The 12,828-nt window shown below is 36.4% G+C and overlaps 1 long non-coding RNA gene across 1 annotated transcript; it reads left to right on the top strand.

The window, feature by feature from the left end:
- The first annotated feature begins 6,925 nt into the window (after positions 1-6,925).
- LOC121134326 lies at positions 6,926-11,440 on the top strand. Its single transcript, XR_005871407.1, has 3 exons — positions 6,926-6,979; positions 8,741-8,940; positions 11,333-11,440. It is a non-coding gene; the product is annotated as an uncharacterized LOC121134326 (long non-coding RNA).
- The last annotated feature ends 1,388 nt before the right edge of the window (positions 11,441-12,828 follow it).

Raw genomic sequence — 12,828 nt, 5'->3', positions numbered from 1 at the left:
TGTCATGCTATCTTTGCTCAAAAAGAAGTGCAGAATAGTTGGAAAGACAGCATGTGTAAGTGAAGTCAACACTGATGCAAGACAGCACATGCACAGTTGTGTAGTATTTCTCAACTGACATGGAAGGTACTCACTAGTGCAGGTTAGTTTATTTTGTAATCCACACCTTGAAAGCAATAATTTTCTATCACTAATTATGGAATAAAATTAAAAAGCTATATATATTGTATTGAAATTATAAGATTATCATGTGTATATATGCATGTGTCTATGTATGAATAAATCTGTGTATGATCAATGTCAAGATTTCGATAGTTTATCAGCCAAGCATCAAATACTCATAACTCTATATAACCTAAAGTTTGTGTAAAAGGAAAGTTCCAGGGTATATAATCCAATTGAGAAAGAAAAAAATGACAGCCATTATGCAAAACAGTATACAAAATAGAATCTGAAATTAGAATTACCATATGATCAAGCAATCCCACCACTGAATATATAGGCAAAGATATGAAATCATTATGTCTAAAAGACATTGGCACTTCAATGTTTATTAAATTACAATTCACTATACCTAAAAGATATAGTTCAAACTAGATGCCCTTCAGTGTATGAATGAAGAAAGAAAATCTGGTATTTAAAAATAACACAATGTTATCCATCCAAAATAACAACTGAAAAAATTGTAGGAGCATGGATGGACCTATCAAATGTAATAAGTAAGACACAAAAATACAAATACCATGCTCTGACTCATCAATGGAAATTAATACACCAGACCCAGAAAAAGGCCATGCAGCAGAGATTAAAATGGATGGATGGAGAAGGAATGGAAGAAGTTCAAAATGAGGCACTGAAAACTGTGGGATTATCTCTGGTCCCACATTTAGCATGGCTAAAATGTGAGAACTGTAGATAGTATGACATTTCTAACATCTAAATGTAATTATTGCTTGAAGACATTGAAATTCTTACTGCCCTGATTTGATATTATGGGATACTATGGAAATCATCCACAAATGTGTACAAATGTTATATCTTAGTAAAAGTAAATTAAGAAGAAAGCATAACTTTGAAAAAAACAGAATAGAAAATACAGTTCAAACCTAGGTGTGTGCTTAGTACTAAATTACCTATACTGTGATTTATTGGACTATACAACATAAGAAAGTATTCTAGGATATTTTTGTATAATTCCAACTATACTGAAAAAACTGCTGAGGTTAAACTTGTGTGAGCTTTGGTTCCCCTATGCCAAACTCAGTGTTCTTATCCATTTCAGAAGAGACTATGGAGAGTAGAGGCAGGAGGGTTGTAAGCTGAACTTACTTTCTCTGTTATAAAAAGAATTTCACATTTATATAACCAAATGCTTGCTAAAATCAGATAACGTGCTATTTAAAGATGTATTCTTTTTCTATCCTAAAGGAGAATCTTTTTATTAAATGTCTAGCAATTTGAAAAAAAATGTAGTAATAGTAATAATAGGAATTTTTTATATAAATAAGTAAGCTCTAGTCTGCTTATTTGCTTGACTCCATTCCCATGTCTCTATCCAGGTAGCTAAGACAGCCCCTTGACTCCACCTCTGGACATATTATTTCTCTCTTCATATTCACTCTTTTGTCGACTCTATTTTATTTATTTTTTTACATTTTAGATGGCATTATATCTATCTTGTCCAGAATGAGTTAAGCTAAAACGCAGTAACAAATAGCTCCCAGATTTCAGTAAACTAAAGCAGATAAGTCAGTTGCTCTGCTTTTTTGGGTTTTTCTTTGAATCAGTTGGACTGTATGCTGGAAGTTGTCTTCATTCTCAGACACAGAGTTGGCAGCTACCAGCTGCAGAGCTAGCAACAGACACTGACAGACAGAAACAGAGATAATTGGAGATCTGATACTGAAGTTAAATGGCCCAGGCTGGAACGTTTCTTTTCGTACCTCTTCCCATGTCTCTATTTAATGTCATAAAGCTAGATTTTAAATTCTGCAATATATCAGCGTGGGAAGCTGTCTTTTCCGGTTTGCAGTATGAGCCAGCCCGGGAGCCCACAGTTCGTACCTGAGAGGAGGAGTGTAGACCACGAGGGCTAGCTAAGGGAGTTAAGATACAAAACTGAGACACAGGAATATTGTTAGGAGAGTATTCAGTCCATCTGAATGCTGAACGCCCCAAGTTTATTCTTCAACATACTTAAGTATGCAACCAAAAGTGGGCAGAAGACTTCTATTATCATGTATAAAGGGCAAAGAAAGAGACTGACTTCCCTTAATCCTCCAGAAATTTGATAGTCACACCTGCCATCTGACCTCCAAAGTCAAGAATAAACACATCTGAGCCTAAGTCTGTTGTTATTCATAAAAAGACATCCACTACCAAGGTTGAAACATTCTGTAGCAGCCAAACTTAGTCTTATAGGCATAAAGACAGTTTTGAACTCTCTGACCTTTAGTCAAGATGGAGTGGAACCATCTTTATTGGCCCAAATACAACTGTAAAGCAAAGAAATGAAGTTATCAGTTATTGCATAACTTACTTCTCCCCAATATTTCATTAATATATTCTAATGAGCTACATATAGTTAGGCATCCATATGTATAATTCCATGCTCCAATATGAAATTTGATGGACATCTCAAATTCAGCATGTCAAAAAACCAAAACAAATGGAAATAATTGACTCCCTATATCTTCAAAATTTCTTCCTCCAGGCTTTCCTATCTCTGACAATTAATCAGCACATAACTGTTTACACACTAAACACCAAGTAGTGTTTTACACTCCCTTCTCTCATAATTGATACATTTGTAATTCCATCAAGCCAGTTTGTATCATTCATTTACAATATCCAAACACATGATCTATCAATTTCTTACTCCTAACCATTACATTTCTTCCTTAAACTATCAAAATAATTTCCTCATTGGTCTCTTTATATTTCATAAAATTGTTATCGAAATAACATCTGAAATTATTATTTTAGAACATTATAAAACATTTTATAGCCTGATTACACAACTTCAGTGACATTCAAACACATTTGTATTTAATTATCTTGTTTTGTTTTGGTTTTTCGAGGCAGGGTTTCTCTGTGGCTTTGGAGGCCGTCCTGGAACTAGCTCTTGTAGACCAGACTGGTGTCGAACTCACAGAGATCCGCTTGCCTCTGCCTCCCAAATCCTGGGTTAAGGGCTTGAACCACCACTGAATTTAATTTTAAACACCTACCTCTGGTCTCTAAGGCCCTAATTAATAGGATACATACTAAAACTTGTCTCACTACCCAGATGGTAGGATTATTTTAAGATGTGTTTCTTGTCTTGACAAATCACTTGCCAAAGCATTCTGATGGCTTCACTCCATTATAAAATACAACAGAGTGATCTCAAATTGTCATGTCACCTTCTTCATCACGGTTACCACAGCATGAACTCACCACTCACTTCTTCACTTAATGCCATGCATTGTAAAGACTTTAGAGCCCTGTAAACTGCCCTGGAACCGCTACCCACATCACACTACTGCTGTTCTCTTGACTTGGAGCTCTGTTGACAAGAAGGCTAAGTGTCATGTGTCCTGTATATGCAGTGGTTGCCATATTGGTTTAAAACTGAAATGTCTTTCAAAGGCTCATAAAATACAGGATTAATCACCACCCTGTGGTGCTTGATAACTCTGGCTTGAAATTCTAGGATGTAGAATCTAGGCTTATGGCCAAGCCCTTAAAAGGAATATTGAGACATTGTGATAATCCCCTGCCCCATCTCTCTATAGCTATACTTCTCTATCCCTCTCTGTATCTTCCTCTCTCTTTCTTGCTTGAACCCACTCTCTCTCTTTCAAGCCAGCATAGGGTGAACAGCTTCACTTCTTCTTGCTGTGACCTAAGATACCATGTGATCATGGGTTGAAGCTTCTGAGTATGGGAGCCAAAAACACATCATTCTTACTTGAAGTTGATTTTCTTGGGTATTTGATCACAGAGATAAGTAAGTAAATAAATATAATAAAAATGAATAACAGTTGCTATTGACATATAGCCTTTCACACAAGCCTTCTTCCCTTGCCCCTGTGTAAAACAGCATTCCCCTCTACTCTTTGACAACATTCCATATTGTGCCCGACTTTTTAATTTAAAATTTTGTATTCATTTTATGCATAAGAATGTTTTGCCTGCACATTTGTCTGTTTACTGTTAGTGTGCTTTGTGGCCACAGAGGCCACAGTAGGCATGAACACCTCTGGAATGGAATTACAGACAATTATGAGCTGTATGGGTGCTGGGATAGAAGCCAGGTCCTTTGGAAGAGCAATCAGTGCTCATAACCAGAGTCATTTCTCCAGCATTGCATTCTCTGCCCTTTAAAAAAAAGTATAACCAATTAAAAAATTAAAGAAAAAGGAAGAGATTCTGAGAAGTGATGTGGGAAGTCCTGTGATTATGTCAATAAAGCACTGTTGTGTCAATAGGGAACCAAGATAAGTGGGACTAGGAGTCCAGGAGAATTTTGGGAAGGAGAAACACAGAGAGTCAAGATGTAACATCATGGGGTAGGAAGCCCGGAATTATTCTCCAGTAAGAGAAATACTTAGATTAACAATTATGGGGTAATTACTTAAGTCAGAGCTAACCAGTAAGAAACAAGCAAGGCCAACCGCTTCATAATTAATATAGCCTCCTGTGTGTTTATTTGGGACTTATACGGCTCTGGAACCAGGCTGACAGGAAGGCTTCTCTCAAGGAAAAGCCACCCTTGACAAATGGTGATCAGGAGCGGGATTAAATTTCCACGTAGAATGACAAAAGCTTTAAAGGAATTTTAGAAACAAAAGAACAGAGAGAAGCACAGATTTATAGTAGCAGCATTTTTCTCAGGTGGGCTCTGGTTTGCTAGCTACAAGCCGAGATTCACATGGCTCACTTACCGGAGTCTTTCTGACTCGGCATAAAAAGAAAAAAAAAAACCAGCAAGGTTCTTTTAAGAGACTCTGCTAACAATTGAAAAGTTATACGTACAGCTGGAAGTGGCAGTGACCACATCTCTGAGCTGGCAGCTTTTGCTGGATGTCAGACTGAGGCTAAGCTGGAATCACGCTTACACCCGCCATCTTGGAAAAACTGCAGTTTAAACTGCCACGGTTTTAACAGATAAGTGGTAAATAAATACAGAAGCCGGCTGTGGTGGCGCACACCAGTAGGAATTGCTGCAGAGGTAGAGGCAGGCAGATTTCCAAAGAGAAACCCTGTCTCAGCGAAAAGGAAATAAAAGTAAAAAAAAAAATAATAAAGTAATAATAGATAAATAAATAAGCCACACAAAGATGAAAAATACACAGAAAGTCTGGATACTGTACGCTATTGTGTTTTTCAGTTTTTTGATTGCTCAGGAAGGAACAACTGCTAAAGTACACTTGATTACAAATGCTGCTAAATTAATCCAACTTCTATCTTTTGAAAATGCCTTGACTTCAAAATTTAAGTATAAGGATATGTTACTTGGGAAAGGAGATTTTGTTATGTTTCTACAGAAAATGAAAAGCTGAGAATTCCTTCCAGGCTTCTGTGGTTTGATGAACCAAGACCCCCGGAAGTAGTGGACCAGGTGTTCCAACAACTGAAACAGCTAAGATGATGGAGCTTTACAGACCACGAAAATAAGGACTTGTACAGGTTTCTGAGTTTTGTCATGATCCCTATGGTATGAACAGCGCCCCCTTTCAGCACGAAGCAGTTTGGAATGAGCAACGTCCTAATTCCCATCTTGTTTATAAATCTTTGTTTTCATTTAAATGGGGTTGTTTATAATTGGCTAGTGATCACAGCCAATCTCTTTTTAATGGTCAAAAGGGGAATTATGGTATGGGTATGGTTTTTCATTTATTGATACAAATTCAAGGTCAATTTTGTGATGTGTATATTTCTCCTCTTGATTAAGTATTGTGCTTATACTGATCTTTTAAAATGTAATGTGTAATTAAATACAGATTATAGATAGTTACTTATAATAGTCAGAACTTATAGTTAGGTAAGTTAGGTTTTCTAGATTGATAGAGATGTATTTGAGACAGATAGATAGTCTTCAAACCTTTCAAAGACCTACAGAAAATCATTTAAAATGGTTTAGGGTTTTTCTTGACAATGAGAAAGGTCTGCTCCTGGCAGCACCAATTTCATCTGAGAGAAAGATGGGTATCGAAGAAACCTGTTATGGAGTTTGCTTTCAACATGGCAAGATTAGCCATTTGTGCAAGAAACTACTCTTGCCTGTACTGCTTGACTGTTGTTGTAAAATCTGGACATGCAGGACTCACAGGAAAGTGACTGCTGAACTCAGTCTTACAGGGTTGTGCTTCATGGAAGTCTACGAGACTTTCTGCAGGACACAGAAAAATGACTGACAGACTGCTGATGCAGATGGACAGTTTGAAATTTCCTGCTTTGCTGAGACGTGTTCCAGACACACTGTGGCCTATGGGCTGAAGATGGATGCCCCAACGTTACAGAGGAATTTTGGGTGACTGTCCAGGTGGCAAGATGTCTCTGTCATTTCTAGTGTTTATATAGTATCCTTCTGTGGTCTTTGATGGAGTTGAAGATAGATAGTTATAATTATAGTTTCCTTAGTTATGATAAAAGATAAGCTACATATAGGACTTTGGACTCACAAGAATGGGATGGATGATATTTTCTTTAAATCATGCTAAATGTTGATAGACAAAATATTGTAACTATGTTCTTACTTGATAACTGTTCTTTTATATATAATTTGACTATTTAAAAATTATGACCTTTCTTTTTGTTTAGACAGAAAAGAGGAGATGATGTAGGAAGTCCTGTGCTTATGTCAATAAAGCACTGTTGGGCCAATAGGGAACCAAGATAAGTGGGACTAGGAGTCCAGGAGAACTCTGGGAAGGAGAAACACAGAGAGTCAAGATGTAACGCCATGGGGTAGGAAGCCCGGAACTATTCTCTGGTAAGAGAAATACTTAGATTAACAATTATGGGGTAATTACTTAAGTCAGAGCTAGCCAGTAAGAAACAAGCATGGCCAACCGCTTCATAATTAATATAGCCTCCTGTGTGTTTATTTGGGACTGATGTGGCTCTGGAACCAGGCTGGCAGGAAGGCTTCTCTCAAGGAAAGGGCTTCTCTTTACAGAGAAGAATAAAACACTAATATTCTTACACCTATAAATGTTCTTGTTGTTTTGCCAAAGTGGGGAGATGCTACACTGTTTGCCTCTACGTATAGAGACTGACATGATTACGGGACCAGGAAGGAATACTCCCTTAGGATATATGTTCCACTCTCCTATCATACCTCACTATAAATCTTCTAGAAAGAAAATCCTTCTCTATTCTAAGGTCTCCCTTTCATTCAATCCACTAATTATTTTATGTCTCTCTGTGCTTCCAAGTCTGCTCACACCACTACCACACTACTACGAGGCACATTGTCATTGTCTACACAATAAGGACTGAAATGTAATAAAATTCCTTTTAACAAACACTTTCCCTAAAGGAGAGGAACTTTTTTTTTCCTTTTAATCAAATATAAGAGAATAAGAGGCCAAGTTTTAGTTAGAGCTACAGTCATTTCCTCCTAGACTTAAACAGAGTGTTTCCAGAAGAAAAAAAAAAAAAGAAAGCAAAAAAAAAAAAAGAATGCTTTCAATTCGATTTGCATTCAAATTTCTTTTCCCTTAAGCCTATACCGCACAAACTTCAGTTTGGATTAACATGATCTCCTTTACATAAAAGGCTCCTTTTTTACATAACACTTCAAAATTATCATGTTATTAATAACCTCAAAATATGTTGATGAGGCTATGATGAGCGCAGCAGACATGACATACAATTTGCAATAGATCTACATAGAGATTTTTGTAAATGAGACAGTGTGAACTTTGAAGGCAACCATAAAAGTAGTGAGGTGTCAAGGAGAGTACTTCAAAGCCTTGAAATTAAAGTTATCATCAGGTTCCGCAATTTCCAAGATTACTTAACCATTTTGAATAATCACAGTATCGTAGAACAGAAAAGATTTTGTGCTACTGTGAGTCACCCACATAGGTCATATTTTAAAGGGGGTTAAATTCCTTCCTTCATACTGAGCTGTTAGCCATCAAGATTATCATCAAGTAGGGAGAATTGTAGCATTTATTAATTTAGAGAAAACACACTAAGTTAGGTACCTAGATCTGTCAAATAATAAGAAAGCATTAAAAGCTTAAAAATTAAATACAGTCTCTAAACACACTGAACATATATGTGGAAAGGAACCTATGCATGCATGTGCACACATCAAATATATGTTGATGAAGGATTGTGGTTACAAATCTGATATGTCTTACAACCTATATAGTTCGTGTTTCCCTAAACTTAGTGACAGTTTTAATTATACCTGAGACCCAATAATTGGAAATTAACTAGGTTAGTGTTAGTGATAATTTTTTAAAAGCTACTGCCCTTCTTTTTCTTTCTGCTGTCTCTCTTTCCTACCCCAATAACACAGCCCTCTCTCTTTGTCCTTCTTTTTCCTCTCCCAAGCCAACACAAGATTGATGTTTCTCTTGACTGAATATAACGCAAAATACTGAATATAACCCAAAACATAATTTTGTAATGTACTTGTTCAAAATTCTTTAAAATAAAATCTTGTAAATAAAGGTAAAGTCCGAGGATTGAGAGGGTTCAGCAATTAGGAGTTCATTCATTTATTTTTCTATTGTAGAGAACTGAGTTTGATTCTGATCCCCATGCCAATGACTCCAGCTCCATAGATGCCCCTCCTCCATCTTCTGGCATCCACAAACATCTGCACTTCTGTAAATAAGGGGGTCTATGCAGGTGTCCAGGAAGGCAGTGAACCACAAAGTGCTCAGAATTACAACTTGATTAAGATTGATTTTGTGACCCTGGATCAAGCTTAAGGTAATCTTATGCCAGATAGATTATTATGAGCAATTTTGAACACAGTATGTAATTTGGGAAAAATTTCCCGTGGCAATACAATCTGGGGTGAACAAGATATCATAATTACATTTAAATTCAACTCAGGGTATATATCATTTCATACACGAAGATGGGTTCTGGATGTAGGCAAACTGTATAAGGACATAAAGAAGTATCTGACCTGGTCTTGGTCATAAAGATAGGTTAGAAGTCAGTTGGGCTTTTAGACACCTCTTGGTCCTAGTTGTGGGAGGTAGGGGGAGCCCCTGGCTATCTAGATAATGTAAGGGTCATTTAGACTATTAGGTATGTATCCAGTTGTAGCTATACGAGCTTGATATCACAGGTCACCTGGCTATAAGTCACTCCCAAATTCCAAGCTCTCTGGGTGGAAAAAGAGGTTTTACATATTTTCTATTGACAAGACAGTCCTGTGTGCTTAACATAACCCATTTCCACTGTGATCTGTGGGTTCAAGAACCTTTATGGTCCCAACACTTGCATATACCCTTACCCTATCCCATACACACACATTAAAAAAATAAATCTTTAAAATCAAAATTTAAAAACTCCTATTAATTCAAAATAGCACCTCCATGGCTTTGTGTTCATGCCTCATAACCTCTTACGAACAGACCTTTGTTTAGCTAATTTGCAAATGGATAATAACAAGCAATTTTAAATAGATGTCTTGAGTCTTCTGCCACAGATAACACTGACAAGCTATATGAGTTCATATAAATTACATATATATACTGCATCTGGAATTTATATGGTATATATCATATATACATATTAAAGAGTCTCATCATTCTGCTTTTCTTCCCTTGGTGTACAAGAGGAAGCATTAATATTTATCTCAAGGTGTCGGTATAAGATAAATGAATTAAAGGTGCACAAATGCTCGAATTAATTTTAACATTGCGTGAATGTGTATGATATGCAATACATGATGATTACTTAATTATCACTAAATTTTTGACATGTTATTAACTTCTGTACTATAAGACTAACTCCTAGTAAACTAATTACTTTAAATAGTTTTTGTGTGAGGAAAGTGAGTTTTAGAATGATTTCACTTTTGTTATATGTTTGTTTTACCTCAGGCATGCGATTTCAGAGCTTCAAATCATGATCTTTTTCTTGAGAATGCATGCATAAGTTACAGTAAGCTCCAAAAAACATAACACACTAATACAAGTGACACATAAGAACAACCTATGAGTAGGTGTTTATTTTCAATGGCCTTGAGAGGATGCTGTTTACAGGACCAAATCTGCAGTGGCACAAGCAAAAGGACACATCTGGTCCTCAGTGATGCTAAAGAAGAATGCACATGTAGGTTTAAAATACCATACCTTTTAATAGCTCTGTAAGGCATTGTATATTCCAGGAAAAAATTTAACAGAATTCACTGAGCATTTATTGTATGCCTTACTTTGTGGTAAGTAAGCACTTTATTCTAGTCATTTTATTTTAGTCATGAATACATTTTGTTAGAACTATTCTAATCTTAAAAGTATAAAAACTTATATTTAGTTAACATAATTATTTCACCTAATTATGTTTAATAGACAAAAATAAACTCGTATTTGAGCATAGGAAATCCATACTATCAAGATAATATTTACATTCCTGACTCAGGACCTCGTCATCACTCCATGGAGGTTTTGATCTAGTACCTATATGCTTAATCAAATGTCAAGGAGATATTGAGGTTATAGATCACAAACTAATTATCTACTAACTTTGAGGGGGCATAATAAGAATGGCAGTCACGGCCGGGTGTTGGTGGCACACGCCTTTAATCCCAGCACTCGGGAGGCAGAGGCAGGTGGATCTCTGTGAGTTTGAGGCTGGGCTGGACCGACAGCCTCCAAAACAATACAGAGAAACCCTGTCTCGTAAAACCAAAAAAAAAAAAAAAAAAAAAGGATGTCAGCCATGTGGGCAACATTGAAGTCATAGAAAACTTGAAAAACTCATAGATTATCCCTACTGTATACAAAAGAAATCCCAAACTAGCTTTACTTTCTTAGCAATTCAGACCAAATCATCCTTATAAAGAGGAGGGATTGGATTTCAAGTTTTTCATGGTATCTTCAAATCCAAATGCAGTGAGTCTACTCTTAGAATGCCTGGCAATCACTTATATAGTCTGCTTTCTGACACTTTGTTAGTTATTTTTCTCATGGTTATGACAAAGCAGAGTTTACATTGGCCTAAAGTTCTAGGATTCAGTACATCATGATAGAGAAGTCATAGTAGTAGAAACAAAAGATAACTGGTTGCTTTACACCCAGTGAGGAAGCAGAAAGAGATGAATAGTGGTGTTCACCTTGCTTTTTCTCTTTTTTTTTCTTTATTTCAGGATCCTGGCCCATGGGATGATGTCACCTGCATTCAGCATGGGACTTCCCTCTTCTAAAATACCCTCAGTACTATCCACTGACCTGTTGCTGAGGCTCAAAATCCCAAAGAAGAAAAAGAATCTCTCAGTCTTACTTTTGTGTTTATTGTTGCTGTTTTTCTCTTAATAACAATAAACACAAAAGTAAGACTGAGAGATTCTTTTTCTTCTTTTGGATTTGGACTTTCTATCTGGATAAAGAATATTATGTTCAGATCACAGTGAAGGCTAAGAAGGTTTGGTTTCTATACAAATAGCCTTGGAAAGCTGATTGATGGTTTCTGATTTTACTGATTTCACTCAGGCACAATTACTTCCCAAACCCTCTAAAGTAAGTACTTTAAACTTTGTTTTTTATTCTACTTTTTTTCCTACTCAAATACTATGAATAACTGAACAATTTCTAGTACTGATAGTTTAGATTTTCAAATAATTATATAATAAATAAGTATATAGTATATATATATGTATATATCACCCCATGATCAATATGAGAAATGGGTCTTCAACAAGCAATTACAATTTTATAAATCACTTCATATCTTTCAGACATAAGATAGGCTCTCAGCTCATCTTTATGATGTACAGATAAGAGGAATCTTTTGTACAGTAGATCTAGTAACCAAAGATATCTGCGCTAATTCTCAGCATGAATAACAACTACACTGAAACTAATATACACCAAGTAATTCCTCCAAATTTATTTTTAAAAACATTCTCATGACATTGTCATTTAAATGATACAATTAGTCATATCGGCCCTTTACAGAAAAGCTTTACCTTGGTGTACACTTGTGTCACTGTTGTAAGAAGGGCTTCTTCAATCTCTGAAGCAATGACAGCAGTTCTGCATCAAGGACACCACAACCAGTTCAAAGAATCTTGTATGAGGATCATTTGTGCAGAACATGAAGGTTCAAAATGATATAAACATAAAGATACAAGAAAAGATAAGTTAGACCCAAAGACAGATATTGGGTTCAAGCTCCAAGCTGAAGATCAGAAAAGTAAAGCAGTTGGCCACTGTCTCTTAAACATACCTCAGACAAAAATGGATGACCCTGTCTCCAAGCATACTGAGAGTACAATGTTGACTGCACTGCTCTCCACCAAGTCACTGACTGCAATCCCAACTGCTCTGCTCTCCTCAACGTGGCTGAAGACTCTCACTTGCTAGTCTTTGCTTCTTCCTTTTATACTGCTCAAATCCTGAGACTAAAGGTGTAGTATCCCAAGTGCTGAGATCACCTTTGTGTGAGCTGTTTTATTTAGGACTGAGTCAATTTTGTGTAGCTCAGAGTGCCCTTGAACTAATAGAGATCCATCTGCCTCTGTTTCCTAAATCTTGGGATTAAAGCTGTGTACTACCATCACCTAGTTTCTATGGTTACCTAGCATGGCTGCTGAGATTAAAGGCGTGTATCACCACTGTCTGGCTCTGTGCTGTGGCTGGTTTG

The sequence above is a fragment of the Mesocricetus auratus genome, unplaced genomic scaffold (genome assembly GCF_017639785.1).
Source record: "Mesocricetus auratus isolate SY011 unplaced genomic scaffold, BCM_Maur_2.0 Super-Scaffold_4256, whole genome shotgun sequence".
Lineage (NCBI taxonomy): Eukaryota > Metazoa > Chordata > Mammalia > Rodentia > Cricetidae > Mesocricetus > Mesocricetus auratus.
Note: the sequence above shows the minus strand (reverse complement) of the source record. Positions and strands in the feature narration are given on the sequence as shown.